Source organism: Acyrthosiphon pisum, chromosome A2 (assembly GCF_005508785.2).
Source record: "Acyrthosiphon pisum isolate AL4f chromosome A2, pea_aphid_22Mar2018_4r6ur, whole genome shotgun sequence".
Lineage (NCBI taxonomy): Eukaryota > Metazoa > Arthropoda > Insecta > Hemiptera > Aphididae > Acyrthosiphon > Acyrthosiphon pisum.
The window spans coordinates 73,116,790-73,134,218 of record NC_042495.1 but is presented as its reverse complement, the minus strand read 5'-3'; positions in this window follow the sequence as shown (position 1 = coordinate 73,134,218).

Genomic DNA, 17,429 nt, shown 5'->3' with positions numbered 1-17,429 from the left:
GTAAGATAAATTAATATTATGAAATTTCAACGAAATAACTAAAATCGTTATTCTTAATTATTTAATATGTAATTTCGTCCAAATTTGAACATACAATAACTATAAAAAAAAACTGTGTTTTTATATTTTTGAGATTTTTTAGTAACAGAATAAGCTACTTACGTGAAATTTTGTTTTAAATTTTCAATCCTTATCTAGAAAAGTTAAACATTTTATAAATTTTTATCTACAAAAATTGTAAATGCTTATAAAAAAAAATTGGCCTAAAAATGTTAATATTTTTCAACTACTAAAGTAACAATATATCAGAAGCCATGTATTACATTTTCAAACTAGAAACTGAAGTTGAAAATTGAAGCATTATTTCGACTACTTCTCGTGTACACAGACACGAAAAATTAAAAATTTTAACACAAGCCAGGTTTTGCTTAGCACAAATATATCATAATTGCAGTTATTTGAATCTAAAAATAGCGCAAATTCATCAAAATGTAGCTTTATACCTACTTCTAATATTTAATGAGAAAACTGATATAGGTAGAATTAGAAAACTTATCAATTTATTTACAATTAAGATTATCCATCAAAATTTTTTCGACATTATTTATCAAGTTAATTTCATCAAAAATATCTAAATTCATTATTAGTTACATAATTATTAAAACAATTTTAAGCCTTAATAAATATCAACTATAGAACAGAGTTAAACATATTATCTGTAAAAAAAATGTATTAGTTCTAAATTGTATTTTTGTGGAATTTATGGAAGTTTAAATTAATTAAACTCTAATAAATTGAAAACTTGACAAAACTTATCAATTATTATTTCCTATATTATATTATATTTTAGAAAATTTAAGATTGAATGTGCTTCTAAAATATTATTATGATATTATTTATATTATTGGTGGTATTAATATGATATTAAAGATTTAATCAACGGTATTCCAATACAATATAATAATATATTTAGATAATTACATAAATATTTATTTCATTCAAACATCATATTATATTTTTTACTTATCGAATAATTATAATTGGAGCGATTTAATGACTTCTACATTTTAGTACTATCAATATTCAATCTTCCTTAATGTATTCGGTTTGCATTAAAATTGTTTTATAATATTATGTTATAATGATAACTAAAGTCCACATTTATATTCTCTTAAAATACACACCTAAAATATGATGCTAATATTTTTTTAGCAACTTAATAATTTTCTCCTTATGTCCTCTTTAAAATTAAAAAAATATACAATAATCATCAATTAACTTCTTTAAATTAAGCTTAAATTTTAGCTTAAATTGTTCATAAAATGATCAGGTATACACTTACCGAATAGATAATTGATTGTTTTAAATATTTATTATGTTTTTATCTATTGTTTTAAAACGTGTTTAATCTGAATAGATTTTTTTGTTTAAATCATTAGTAAATTTTATTAATTAATTAATTAATTAATTTTTATTCAAATACGCAATTGCTAAACTAAAATATATTTGTACTTTTAATAAATACACGCTTTTTTGTTATTAGCTTAAGTTATGTAATCTAATATATAACGGTACAGTGACATAAATAGTACTAAGTCACTGAGGTAAAATATTTTTTCAGGTACCGTAATATTAAAATTAATAACAATCATTTTAAAAATAAAATAAATTAGTATTTTTTTCTCATAATTTATAAAATATTCCAAATTATACTAAATAATCTAAATACACTTTAACACATGAAATATACTCAAATATGCGAGAAAATCTTTTTCCAATGAACTCTGTGTTGAATGAATCTTATCCACATATTTTACTCTCGTAAGACTGCATAAACCCATTATAACGATAGGTATGTAAAAACATATATCTGGATTTTAATGATAACTTTAATGATAATTAGTTTATTTATTTATACTGATACGCCCACATTTAAATCATAAGTAATGGATAACCCAATTAGCCTCAAACACCAAAGTATATAGTATATGGGTCTTATGCTTAAACCTAATCCTAAACCAGCTTTATTTAACCTTTTATAATTCTAATTGGAAATATAATTATTGACACGACAACTATGTACCTTCATATCGCCAATTGTATCATTACCTAACTTACAAAAATCGACTTTATACCATACTAGCTGATCCCGTGCACTTCGTTGCCATTAAATGTATCAACTCTATATGACTCAAACTTTGTTCAATTCGTAATTTAATATTCAGTGTATGGTGTTCAAAATATATCTTAACTTTTCCGTTGCCCGGAATAAAAATACTGATTCGCAGCAGTACATTATCAGGTGGCAATCTACCTGCGGTAAATCGCAGACCCCATGCTGCTTGTACGTAAGTGTATGATTTGACTCGAAAGTATCAAAGTTATACCAAGTTTGTCGTTTTTACTTCATTCCACCTACGGTGAATTAATATAATCAATTTAAACAAAATCCTATCCTAACCTAACCGTACTAAAATCCGACGAATAAAAAAAAAACAAATTTAACCCTTTGTAAATGTACTATAACTATACAGACTAAACTCTGTAACTATTATTATATATATGTATATTGACAAAAGAAAATAATACAAATCAACAAACATGCCCGATTAACCAATAGCGACTAATATATTATTATACACCGGTAGATTTTCTTAAAATGTTCTTTCATATTATAAACCTTCTCTTTGAAATACTCTTTCATTTAAAAAAAAATCAAGAAGATCTGATAAGTAGTTCCAGAGTTTAGCCTATACAAAAATTTAGTTTTACAAATAGTTTTTTTTTTTTTTTTTAATAATAATAGCTTAAAAACCCATGGCAACTATTTATAAACGAAAATTTCTATCAGAAATCTCAAAATTCCCGTTATAGTACCTTCCGGGGTTAGGTCCTCTCCCTTTTTAAATTAGCTTATCTTTTAAGGTGGACCAAATTACACACAGTGTAAACAATTTCATCAAGATCGGTTTAGTAGTTTTGGAGTTTTCCCGGACAAACACGTGACACGAGATTTTTATATATATAAGATTACCAAGGTTATAGGTTACATAAGTACATAGGTTACATGGGGACATATGTTATAATATCATGTAATTAAGAAGTCAGCTGCCACTGCAAACTAAAGTAACTTCACAAAATATACTATTTACGTATTGTTAAAATTTTATTAATTTTATGCTCATATTTAAATTATTACTCTTAATCAGTTTGTCGTTGATTATAATAATACCTATTATGGTATGGATTGTAGATTGCATATCGTAGAATGTTATTTTATGAAACTAAATTTCCTGAAAACCTAAACGGAATGCCCATATTAGTGTTAGATGTCGTCAATGTATAGTATATTATTGGTTATTGCCTATTGGTGGTTTGTATTTGATATAAGGCCAATATGTTGTAGTCTACCATTTAATACATTTTTAAAAATATATTGGTATAATGTTACAGACAATAATATAAGTGTGTATAGTTTGATTTTTAAGTTTTTAAAAATGAGTTATATAATATAATATGTAATAGGTACAATTTAAAAATGCAATACCTATTTAAATAAAATGAAAATATGTTCACCATTTTTTTTTTAATTAGGTGGGTTAGGTTAGGTTATAAGGTAATAAATAAATTGTAAAATATAAATACAATGTATAACTAATAGCCATTTCCGCCAAAGTTTTGAAAAGAGACAAAACAAAATATAATCGTTTGAAATTAACAAACGATCAAGTTTTTTGTACATATCTCACATATAATATATCATTGAGATATCTCCATGTCGTAGCAGCGTTAGCAATTAATATTACGAGTGAATGTCCATCTATACAAAGAACTTGTGATTAATTGCAATAATGTGCGAGTTATCCTCTCAAATCGTTATAGTCGGGGAGGGGAGAGAAATTTCGACGTACAGAAAATTATGAGGAAGCACACTAACGTACAAGACTCATTCTGCAGAAATTTCGTTACACTGCATTGCACACCGCTACACTAATACACATTCGTCGACGATAAAAACGATTTGATCGAGGATCGAACAAAGGATAATGTGTAGACAAGTTGTGAACGCGTTTCCAGTTGCTTACACAACTCACTGGTCACTGATAGACGACTAGAAATATCGAGTTACCCGAACAACGACCACGGAATTCATACCACGTTCGTGGTGACAGACTTTATACATCGATTGAGGTGACCGCCGACCAAAGTATTATTTACGTTATTTGTGAACGGGTAACCGTGGTATTAATTTCCGTTTGTCGGTCTGGTAGGCAATCGGTGGCCACCCAATGTCTTCACAGCACCGTGTTATACTGTTATTGTCAATGGTCCTGCCGCCAAACCTACGTGAGTACATAAAGTGTACTCATTACACAAGATGAAGTCATGTCGACAAAACCAATCTTGTATAAGTAATACAATAAAATCATTAACGAAACTCTTCACTTCCAGACTTCCGAGTGGAAAAATCGCGGCATCCGCTTAGACATTTTTTTAAAAATTTTTCATCTCGTTATTATACGCGCCGATAATGATGAACACAGAAGAACTGTGCAGTAAAGGCATTGTGATCATATTTCTTGATAACACAATTTATATTGTATTATATGTCTTTGTTAAACCTGTTTTCCCTAGGTATTTAATTAAATAACAAAAATAAATACATATCAACAAATAATTGTTTTATGGTTTATTTTATTATTATATATTTTTTGTCAGAGTAAAATAATATTTAAATTAGTTCCAAACCTCCAGACGAAAGTGTCGCTAATGGGTGGCTGCTTTCCACAAATTATTCATGTAGTACGTTTGTGTAATTGAAAACTTTTTTTTTCTCTTTGATTGATTGGTTGTTCTATGACTTTGTGTGTATGTATTCCTGTATTGCATTTACTCATTGTGTCACTACGTACAGATTGTAAATTTCTTTAAAAATAAAAAAGCTGAAATAGTGAAAAAAACGCCATCTATGAGACAATATATACAGCTGATGAAAACAAATGTATATAATCATAGTATATTGTTCTTCCTCATTTTAAAGGCAGATAGAGCAGTGAATTTATAAATTTTGTTTAATAATTTTTTTTTTTTATCAATGAAAAAACTAAAAAGAGTGTAATGTATACCTAGTAATTTCAAATATAATAAAATTATCACACTAAAATATAAAAACAATCACTTATTTCAAAGATAATAACTGTCGAAAAAGACACGAATTAACATTTGATTTAAGAAGTAACATTATTATTTAAGAAAGACACAATATTATACCTATCAAAAATTATTTTTATATTTTCATTGAAAGATATTTCTTTCTGAGTAATAAATTATAAATAATAAATAATGATTTGTATAATTTGTCAGCATTTAGGTAATAGACACTGTGCAAATATACATCAATTTATTAAAGTAGAACATGAACTAAACATACTCTTCGTCAGGAACCTTTCCCACATACTTTTAAGCTAGATTGGTGGAAGAAAATTGTTACATAGGTATCATAAATAAATACCCCCTCTCCCCACCACCAATATTTCAATTAATACGTAAATGGCGATTATTCAGAAAATTATATTATTATACATACTTAGCAGATTCAGGATGCCCAGTGTCGAGACGGTGACGATCGAAATCAAACCCGGAGATGATATATTAGTCAATGATTTGTATGATGTGTGCGTCAAAAAAAAATTAAAACTACGTATGTCATTCAACGTGTAAAAAAAAAAATTGTTGGTATTGTTTTTTACCTACTAATTCTTTTTTGTCATTACATGACAGCCAAGAACCAAATGATACTCAATTTCTCGTCACAGATTATTTTAACGATTATTATTATTGTACATATACGTTATTATAAAGTCCTAATTTTTTTTATAGTGACGTTAAAAATCACAGGTGTATTATCCTGGCCATCCCCCTCCACTGTCGTCACTCAGCCAAAAGTACAAAACTATTAAATATTTACATTATAATTAATAAGATTTTCTGTGGAAAAAAAGTAATGAATACCTAAGTAAATACAATTTATGTGTGTATCAGCTGTATGTTGACAAGTTTAAACCTATTGAGCGATTAGGTACCTATATTATATTATTAGTCATAGTCTCGTGTGCTGTTCTTCTGTATATTTTAGTAAAATAAAATTGATATTACTTATAATAAAAGGTTAACTCTTCTAAAACACTCAAAAAATCCTACGCATTGTGTGTAGGCCGTAGAAAAAGTGATCGGGACACCTTTAAACTGTTGCCAAGTAAAACTCACTCCTTGTGCACCGAGTAATTTATTTTGAAGATATACAGTTTACCCTCTCCTCGTCTCAGTTTTGGAAAACGGATTGCACAGTACAACGGTTTTGGTTTAGAGAATTTTTGCTGGCAAAACGTCAAATCCCTGTTAACTTGACAGAATTGCTTTATTTTGCACTCTCCCTTTGTTCGGGTACCCCTATTGTCCTACGGCCATCGCAACCTCCTCCCCCCTTTACACCATCACCCATTTGCTCGTCCATCCACTCGTCCATCCATCCATCCATTCATCCATCCAAAACCTTTACACCCGGTGTCGACAAAAACCAAAGGAAATTATTCTGGAAATTATGTTCTCACCGTCTGGTTTTTCCGAATCAAAAAGTCAGAAAAATAGGCATTGTTTTTTTAACCGTGAAATATTTATTTATTTTCTTATTACACGAGCCAAGTTTGTAAATAATGTTTTCGTTTATATTACAAAGATTTATAAACAAGAAAGAACGCTCAATTCCTAAAAATATAAGGGTTTTATAGAAATGTTTCTTGCGCGTAATACTCATTTAATATATTACACCTAGGTATTACAATATATCTACTTAAATATATTAAGCTTCAGTAAGTATCCAGAACTAAGTAAAACAGTTCAAATTAAAAATTATTGTATAAATATAAGACAATTGATCTTGCAAAGAATAATGGAACTCAATATTGTTATAATTATATTATACTAGTAAACAGTAATATTAAATTATCAAGACAAACATTTTTTTTTAAAATATGAATATAATATTATAACTAATAGCATTGAGTATATATTGCAATATATACTCAATGCTAATATGTTAGTATTAAATGAACATAATATTATAATATTATGTGAACTATTTATGACATAAAATGTAAATAATCAACTTATAAATCAAACTATAGCTATAAAATTGTGAACTATAATAACAATTAATAGTACTTAATAATAGTTTTACAAAGTCAAATAATATACTTAAATTGTTTGATATAGTGCCTTTTCACTTGTACATTGAAATTCAGGGTACAAAAAAAAAACAGTTTTTTCATTTTAAACAAAAAAACCATTTATTGTTTCTTAATTAATTTTAATTTTTTGTTTCAAAGAAAATAATTTTTCCATTTTTTTCATTGTTCTAAACATATTTTAACTATATTTTGAATCAATAGGTAAAAAAGTCAGTACGAAATGGCGATAAAGTGATGTACTTCAAAATATATCCTATAATATATCTAATCCAATTATTTGTTGTAGTTATGTTTTAATATTAATTAAGCAGAATATGTTATGTACAAAGTCTAATTAGATACCTAGCAAAGTATTTTACTGTTATCTACAGTGTGTGTTTTTAACATTTTAAAAATATATACCAGTATAAGTCATAACTAATTGGTTAATTTTCACTTAACATTTAAATTATTAATGGAAAAAAAATAAAACTGAGTTATCATTTAGGTACTAGCAACATTAAAAAATTAATACAATTAGTGTTATTACTGAGAAAATAAATATAATTTAAATAATATGTTATTTTTTTATTTGTTAATACTTTTAAACATCATGTAATATAAGATGTTTTAAACAGAATGTTTAAACATTTTGTTTTAAGGACACAATGCTTAATTTCAATTGTTTAAAACAAAATATTTAAAACTGCGAACCCTGCTTTGAATTCAATTATTTTATGTACAACTAAGGGTATCTGCACCCAACTCTCTTCGCTTACCAACCCCCCTGAGGGAAACAGGTCAAGAGAACTTTGTTGGCCCACACCAACCCCCCCTGAGGGCTTTGCACAATACATACTAAAGGTAGCCCACTCTGAATCTTGAAATTTTATATCTCCAATTTAAAATATTTAAAAAAAAATATACAAAATGTTTAATATAATTAAAATAGAGAGAAATATATAATCCACTAAGGTGTAGAATATTATTAATTATATAGGTACTTTAAATATATTTATAAATTTATTGTAAATTAACATCTCGGAAAAATCTAAATCTATGGTTTGTGAATAATTGTGATAAATTTTGTTTATACATTTTAAGTATTTTAAGTGATTCTATTGTGTTTGATTTAGAGAAAAATGAAGCGTATAGTTTGAATCTAAGGGGAGAGAACTGAAGAGAATTATTAGAGCTATTATTTACAAAATGGGTCACAATCCAGTTTAAAATGAAATATCGTTCAAGTCGGGAATATTGTTAGAAATTATATATACTTAAAAATGCTTGTGAAGTAGATAAGAAAATATAGCCATACCTGCATTACAGAAATTGTAATGTTGAGGTAAACGAGTGTTGTAATATGATTTAATCAAGTAAAGTATGAATGCCTATAACTCGTCGCAGATTGTATACGATAAATAATATTATGATACAAAAATAATGTATAATATAGTTTAAAGTGGAGGCGATAATATGTTTTTTAGGTTGTTGTATCATGAGTTACATAATGTCACATGTAGGTATGCTTATTGCTTAAAGTTGATTTTATTAATTACGTAATTAAATGGTCAAAAAGTTATGCCCAACAGTATTTAGAAGTGATTAAATCTTTATAATTAATTGCAAGAATCCGGCATGCAAAAAAAAAAAATATTTTAAAACAATAATTTATTGTAGCCGGGGTTAATTGTTATCGGTTGTAGAACTACTAGAACTTGGAAGATAATATTAATATAAAATTATTTCCATCTAATAAGGCAGACTTAACTTTAAATACAATTATTATTCCGTATAATAATGTTTGAAATTTAAAAATAATAATAAACACTTAAACGCCGAAAGTAATTTAGTATAACACTATAACATGAAGTGTTTATAATAGTACCTGTAAGTGACTTAAGATCCAAGAAACTTTTATGTTCAGAATATAAAAAAAAAAAATAAAAGTTCAATAGTTAGATAAGTACGGTTCGAATAACACTTATAAGTTATAATAATAGCTATATCAATATTTGTTCTATCACGCGTAGTTATGACTTTTATATGTGTATGAATCTTATAAAGGAAACCTTAACGTTGAGATGCTTCTCGTAACCCATTTCAAGATAAAAGTACTATCAATTGTGAACAATTTCTGAGATTAATATAGAAGTAAACTGTTGAGTTCTTAAGAGACATTACTGTTATTTTCGTATAACTTTGAATGTAAGATAATATACAATAAAAGTTTGTGTCACCAGTTTTTGTTTTTTTATTTATTTAATACCTAATTAAAATGATCAAATATTCAAAATAGACTGGTTAAAAAAAATTATCAAAGTACAATGGATTTCAAATATATTGTATTATTAAGTAATATTTTATTATTTTAATACATACTTTGTTTTTATATCATAATCCAACTCACATTGTCGCACATTGTCCGCGATGCCTACCAAGGTGGCAGAGTTGCACTAATTGCATCGAGTTACACCCAAAAAGAGTTAAACAATCACAATTTTTTTAAGAGTTGTCATTTTTTATGACAAACAAAGTGCGCGGGATCAGCTAATAATAAAATAATTTAAAAAACACTTCATTGTAAAGCCAATAGGTATGTTCCCGAAATAATAAAGTATCAACATCAAATGAGTGATATCCCAACAAAAACACTCCGCTAAACTCCGTATAAAAAAACTTTAGAATAAAAAAAAGGCTCTAAAATAGTGGATAACCTAATCTTTGAATTCTAGATATAATTTATGTTAAAATGGTCTGCTAAATAATTTAACTTAGCCATAAGCGCAAATAGCGTTTGAGATTTGGGGGGGCTAATAGGGCTAATATGGCCTTACTTTGATGATATTGAATAAGCTTAAAACGAAATGTAGGAAATGTTTGGGAGGGCTATGGACATTTTTGGGGGCTTAACCCCTAAAGCCCCCCCTATTTGCGCCTATGAATTTACTTAGCTTAGCGACTTAAGTTCATAAATTAAAAATACTATAATATTGAGTACATATAATAATGTAGTCTACTATCATTTAAATAGGTAGAGTATTACTAATCAAGTGTTTTAAAGTCACTAAGCTAAGTTAAATTATTTAATTGACTATTTTAACATAAATTATATCTATAGTTCAAAGACTTAGTTATAAAACGATATCACAAATTTTAGAACATTTTTTTTCATACGGAGTTTGGCAGAGTGTTTTTGTTGGAATAATAATTATGAATAACTAGTACAAAAGTTTAAAATATAAATAATAAACACATTAAAAATAAAATCACATACCTATCACCTCTTTTATGTAGTTTATCGGTACCTATCTTAGATGTAGGTGTTTATTAATGTATCTATAAATTAAAACTATTATATTGCATTATAAATAGTTTTATAATCACTTGTAAGTTAAATAAATAAAATACACAATACACATATTGTATTATCCTTCTAATATCATATACGAATTCATACAGTTTAAAATGTTATCAGAATAGTGTTAATATAGCCGTATCAAAAAAAAATCAAAAATTTGTTAGCAAACCTAATAGTTTATCATTTTCTATAATGTTGTTATAATAATCACGGGAATTTTTTCATTTTCGCACTACCCTTGGTAAAATGATTCTTTAAAAAATCATAAAGTTTTTCAATTAGTTCATGTTTCACACCTTATGTAGAAACCAAAAAAATTTGAACCTACGTGTTCTGAATCATTACAAATAAAAATATTTTATTATAGGTACCGAACTAAACAAAATATGGTATACAATATAGAGGATAATATTATTATTGTACTGTTAAAGGGCCTCTTTGTTTTCACTTTTTACTTTTAACAATAATTGTAATTTAATCTATAAACGGATACCACCGTGGTGATTAATTTTTTACTTTATTTTTAAACAAATATGCTATTGATTTATTGATATAAGGTTTAAACTTTAAAAGTAAAATATATTGTTACATATGTAATATTAATTTATGTTTTATTGTTATTAACTCAATTCTCAATGGTTTGATAACTTTGCATAGAATATATTGGCAAACACACTTTAAATTCTATACGATACGTTTTAACTTAAAAAAAAATTTTAATTCGTATTAAGTAATAAAATATAGTTTTCTTGTTTTTTGTCATAAATTAATACCTTTAAAGTAATGCAATATTTAACCTTTGGATAAACTATCACACTCTAAATAACTTTATTAGATAGATAAAACATCATATATTATATAATATAAAAGTGACGCTAATTCGTTAGATGGTGAACACAAATTTAAAGGTGTTTAAAAAAAGTTTTTTTTTTTTTTTTTTATTTAACCTGAAGATTAAAAGGGTTATTTATCGCTGACTAAAGCCGAAGAATGTATTAATCTGCGCGGCCCGTCGACTTGCGTTGTTAATAACAGGATCGCATCAGACTAAATCTCGCGTGCAAAAGGGTGTAACAGGCCCTTGTGAAAAAAAAGTCATTGAAAAATTATTCACCTTTTCTGGATTAACCTTAGTTTTAAAACAACAGTAATAATAACTCCTGATTTATGTACCGGGACCGAAGAAATAATAACAATAATAATATTCTTTTTGAAATTATCTACACCCTACAATGTTTATTCTGTGTAAGACGAATTTTCAAAAATAATAAGTTTAAATGTTGGCCTCAAAGCCAAACTCATCGTTTTGACAATCGTTTACAGCTAGGTTATATTAATAATAATGCGAATCGGTGGCGTTGAGAAAAATACAATGAAAAAACTGATGCGAAAAATCAATTTATTGAAATGCAAAATAAATGTATTATGACCAAGATGCAATACGCTTGTTAACAAAATAATATGTCGTTTACGAACTGCTAACAAGTTCAGATGAAAGACGATCAGTGGCACACCTAGAAATATCGCATGAGAAGGATGAAAATAATTTTTCTAACACAGTATACTGTGGGGAGGTTCTAGCACACCCATCAACGCACTATAAAAGGAATCCAATTTATTTCCACATAAAAAAAATATATGTTATGATTGTAAACATGATTGTTGTCATTATTAACTAGGATTTAAGATTTCAGAAAAAACAGGTATTTTTCCAGAGCACAGAAAATTTTGAATTACAAAAAAATACAAAAAAGATTGTTATTCTTCGTTTAAATATAACTTTTTTTAGATTTGTTAGTTTCGGTAATAAATACTTATGAGGAGTCTAGTATTGAGTTTTCAAGAAAACTATAAAAATGTAATATTTAATAACTTATTAACTGTAAAATAATTTGCACATTTTGAATTTTGTCAAAATGTTAACTTGAAATGCTTATAAGAAAAATCGTGCCTATATGATATTCACATAGGAACAGAAAAAAAAGCGAGTAAATGGATGTCACTCTGCTGTACAGTAGGTTACAAGTAGGTAATTGTATAATGGACCGTATTAAACTTGAATTCAATATGAAATAATATCATTGGATAAGAAAAACGATTCTGAGCGGAGACGGCTTGTCAGTCTGGATATTTTATATTGTTATTATTTATTATATCAAGTAAGTTAAATTAATATTATAATATTATTTTTTTTTTATTAGTTTCTATGGTGATAAACAAAGCGTTAGAAATTAAAATCTCATTTTCAGCGGTTTTTCGTTATTTTTCGGTGGGTTTTTCCCGTGGTATTAAATAACTATTGATAAAATCGAAAAATGACCCGCTTAAAGTACCATCTTGATCCAATTTGCTAAAATATAAGGTACTATAATATGTTGAAATCGAAGCACTCTTTTTGGTAGAAATTTTATATACAGGATATTATATGAAAAAAAAAATAAATAATAAATAAGCACCATTGTAAAACCAATAGCTTCCTCGCTCCGCTCAAAATCTAAAACAACAAATCATTGTAAAATAAATACAACCTCTCAAAATCTAAAATATAGACAAAGAAAAAATACGTTATTTCAATTAAAACAAATTTTAGTAATAAATTAAGCTATGATAATATGAGATACAATTTATAGTCTGTAGACTTCAAATAGCTTTAATTTCAAAACTAAAGCAGAAAATTGAGTTCATTATTTCACCATAAAATTCAGTAAACATAAGAGTACAATAAAGTTAGAAAAATAATATAAAAAAAAAACTACCAGTCAAAGAAGAAAAATATAGAAATTTAGTAAACTATAGTATAGTATAGTAGCGGTAATACTGAAGAACACTGAAGTGGTTCACGGTAAAATAACATATTAAAAATAATAATAATAACTGGTATATTACCAATATGAATATTTCATTTAAATAGTATATTTAATAATATAAAATTGATCATGATGGTATCCATAAGATGCCAATGGGCCACATTTACCCCTCCACCGCAATTACGTCACTACAGGCGATGTTCATGACGTATTGTATTGGAGGTTTCATTTTATACCGACAGAAGATTCGGCGTTTTCAAACTTTTATTCCGGATTCAGTTTTCCAGGTTGCTGTACATTGATAGTAAAAGTTCTGTTTTTGTTTAAGGACAATTAAAGACGTTTGATTACGATTTACAAGTCGTTAAAAGTTCAAACGATAAAAATAATTTAAAAAAAAAAACATTTTCTGAATGAAATACAATATTTGGTTTATCCATTTCCTATGAGTAATATGCACAAGCTTTTTGAGACTGGTAAAACAAAGTTAACAGTCGGATAAAAATCAATAACCAATTATAATATATTAATATAATATTCTAAATAACAACGAACATAAACAACATAAAAAACATTCAACTTTTTATATTTAATACATTTCAGTTTATCCTAATATTACCTAAACATTTTACAAGTTAACAACAAATAATAACAATGAATAGATAGGTACGTCATAAGTCATAACGACGACATGAACAGATTTTTGGACTTTTAGATTAACATTTTTTTCTTATACAAATATGAAATAATTATTAACTATATGTACATATAACTATGTAAGTATCTAACAAATCACATGAATCATCTAGTAAAAACGTTACGAAATTTTATAAGATTAAGGATATCTTATGCATTGTTCAGTAAATAGTAAATACTAAGTTTACAATATTATAATAGTTATTCATGTGTATGACGTTAAATTATTAATTTATTAATTTTGATGTTTTGATGAAAATAATAAAATATTTATAAACATTTTTTAAACGAAAGGGAATGAGGAAAAATAATTTCAGAATAAACCACTTTGTTGGTTTTAAAAATAAAACACTGTTTGAGTAATAAAAATAAAGCACAACTTAATTTGTTCCAAAAACCAAACAGTGTTCGTTCGTGACGGTCTTAAACAAAAAAAATACGTCTTGAAAGCAGTTTGCTAGAAAAGACCAAAAAAAAATTTAAAAATAAAGTAACTTGGAAAGTTTTGCATCATCGCGATCAGTTGGGTATAACGAAAAACATTTGAGAAAATAAAAGGTACATAATATTATAATAAATGTATATTGTAATATTATAAAGCAATTACTCCGACGGTAAACCACACTATTATGGTTTTCATGCGACATTTAGTTTTAAATAATAATATGTGTTAGGTATGCCTTTAATATTCATTCGTATTAAGGTAAGTACTTGTATTCGGGATGTTGAGACGTAATGAAGAATAAAAGGAACGCAAACCTATCGGCGGCCGGGCCAAATCAAAGGCGATTGCTGATAGGCCGATCAATCAATGCTGCTGGGTTTCCATCTATACAACATACACGAGGTTCATCCATTTCATTGTGACAGAAAGTGTTTCTACACCAACACCACACCACCTTCAGTTCTAGGGGTAGATTTGAATTTTCGATATCACAACAAAAATTCTATTATAATATTGTGTGTTGTGTATATATTATTATAATATTTTTATCTACATACATTTAGCTATTTAAATAGGTAGGTAAGTCGTACGATTAAATAATATGGAGGACAGGGTTCAGTTGAAATTATTGTATTGCTCACGTTTACGTATAAACTAATCGATTCAATAATAATTACCGCAAATAAGGAATTTCTAATTTTTTCTTTGCAATGGAAAAATTACAAATAATAATATTATTGTTCGATCTACGCGTATTACGATAAACTATTTACTACATACATATCGTTACCTATATCTTTATAGTGAATTAAAATTTTTTATATTACTTACGCTTTGTTTATTAGCTTGCAACATACATATTTTTACGAAACGAGGCTTTTTTCCATAATACTTTTTCAAATTCACATTTCGTTATTATATTAAATTGTTATTTGTTACTTCAGATTGTGGAACAAATGAACACAACTTATTTTAAATTATCTTCGATTGGCTTGTCGTACTAAACCTTAATTGTTGGTAATTCATAAAATATTTCTTGTAGCAAAGTAATATCTAAAGTTTTACCATGAACCTAATTTATTATTTTTAATTTTGACAAATGATTTACACTGGGTAGGTAAAGTGTAAGAATAAAAGTTTTATAAAAATATGATTCACGAATATCTAGTTAAAGAAACAAATGTACCACTTTACGAAAAGCTTTTTGGTGGTTTTTCTTTAAGCTTAAGCCTTTTATAAGAAAAAAAGTCATATTATGATCTCGGTTATAATAAATTCTAAAAATACGCTATCCATACGATAGGCAAGTTTAAATACTGACTATATTATATAGTCAATACACGGTTTTTAGATCTGTAAAAGTTATGAAAAAGTATTTCTAAAATAAAATCTGTATTGATCATAATGTTAGTTATATGGTGGCATTTGGTTTTGATAAACGCGTATAATAATCGTGAGAAGAAAGATTAGTTTATCTGTAATGATAGGAAATGGACAACGGTTATCATCATCTCCAGAATTGAAGTATATATTATTGTCTTTTAAGAGGGGAAATGGGAATCGGTAGATGAGTTTCACCATTCAATTTATACACCAAATGCCACTAATTATAAACCAAGATTCAAATGAGCAGTCGATTTGGCATCCAATGAAAATTAATTTGTTTAATTGACAAGAATTACTTCCCCTTCCATAGACTATATAATTACCATTGGGGGAGGGGCTGGACTTGGACCGAAATGAGAGCATAATTGCTTGTTGTTTGGCTAGTGCACAGTGCCTCGAGAAGTGATAGGGATAACAATATTACAGTTTAAATCGGTGTAAGTAAAAATATTTCCCATAAAAAAGCATGAACGAAACTTCATGAGTAGCGATTTTTATCGTACGATAGAAAATGTCAGATGATAAACGGTACAACAATAATTATTATCATTACGCTACCATAATAATGGTCATAAAGATAAGAGAAAAACCAATATATTTGTTTTTATTGTATAGTGTTTTTGATTTCAACGTGTAAGGAAAATAACTAATAATTTGTACAAAGTAAATAATATATAGAATTATCAATTAATCAATTAATCAATACATCGTTTTAAATAAACATCTATATGATCGTTTCCATAAGCTATACAATATAAAATGAATGATACACATTTTGTAATATAGTTTATATATTTTATGGGTATCTACCTAAAGTGTAAAAAAGCCAATAATATTATTATTATTACAACTTTCTATGATACCTTATTTATTATAATAGAAAATATATTTGTGAGCTACAAAGGCTGAATAAATTATTATGGATCAAGAATCTATACTTGTAGTGGCACAGGTAAGTCATTGATATATCGAAAACAATAATAAAAGGTTATAGTATTAGTCAACTCTTAAAAAATGTTTCTTAAGTATTATTTAAAAAAATTATATTCCAAATTTTACTTATTTAAGATTGCATATTATAATTCTGTGCGGTGCGACGAATGTATTGTTTTACAATGATGTGTGTTATTTTTTGTGTGTCTGTCCCACTGTTTGGGGCAGTAACACTGCTTCGATTTTTTCAACAGTATCTTGTTCGATGGGAAAGTGAATCAATTTGGTGTATTCGAGAAGTCAATATTTAAAATTCTCAATAGTTTTCAAAAGCGTAGGAAAAAGCAATACAAAAATTAAGGAAAAACAGTAATTTTTTCGAGAAATTGGTTTTCAATAAAATATTTTATTTGGTGAAACTCGAAAACAAATAACTGTATACAATATTCAATGAATTAGTTTTGAACGGATTACAGCCATTTTCAGTTCCGATTTTTTTTTGTTTTCATTTCTATAAATGTCATTACAATTTTATTCATTAGGTCAAAATGCTTCAAAATTAAATACAAGGCTCC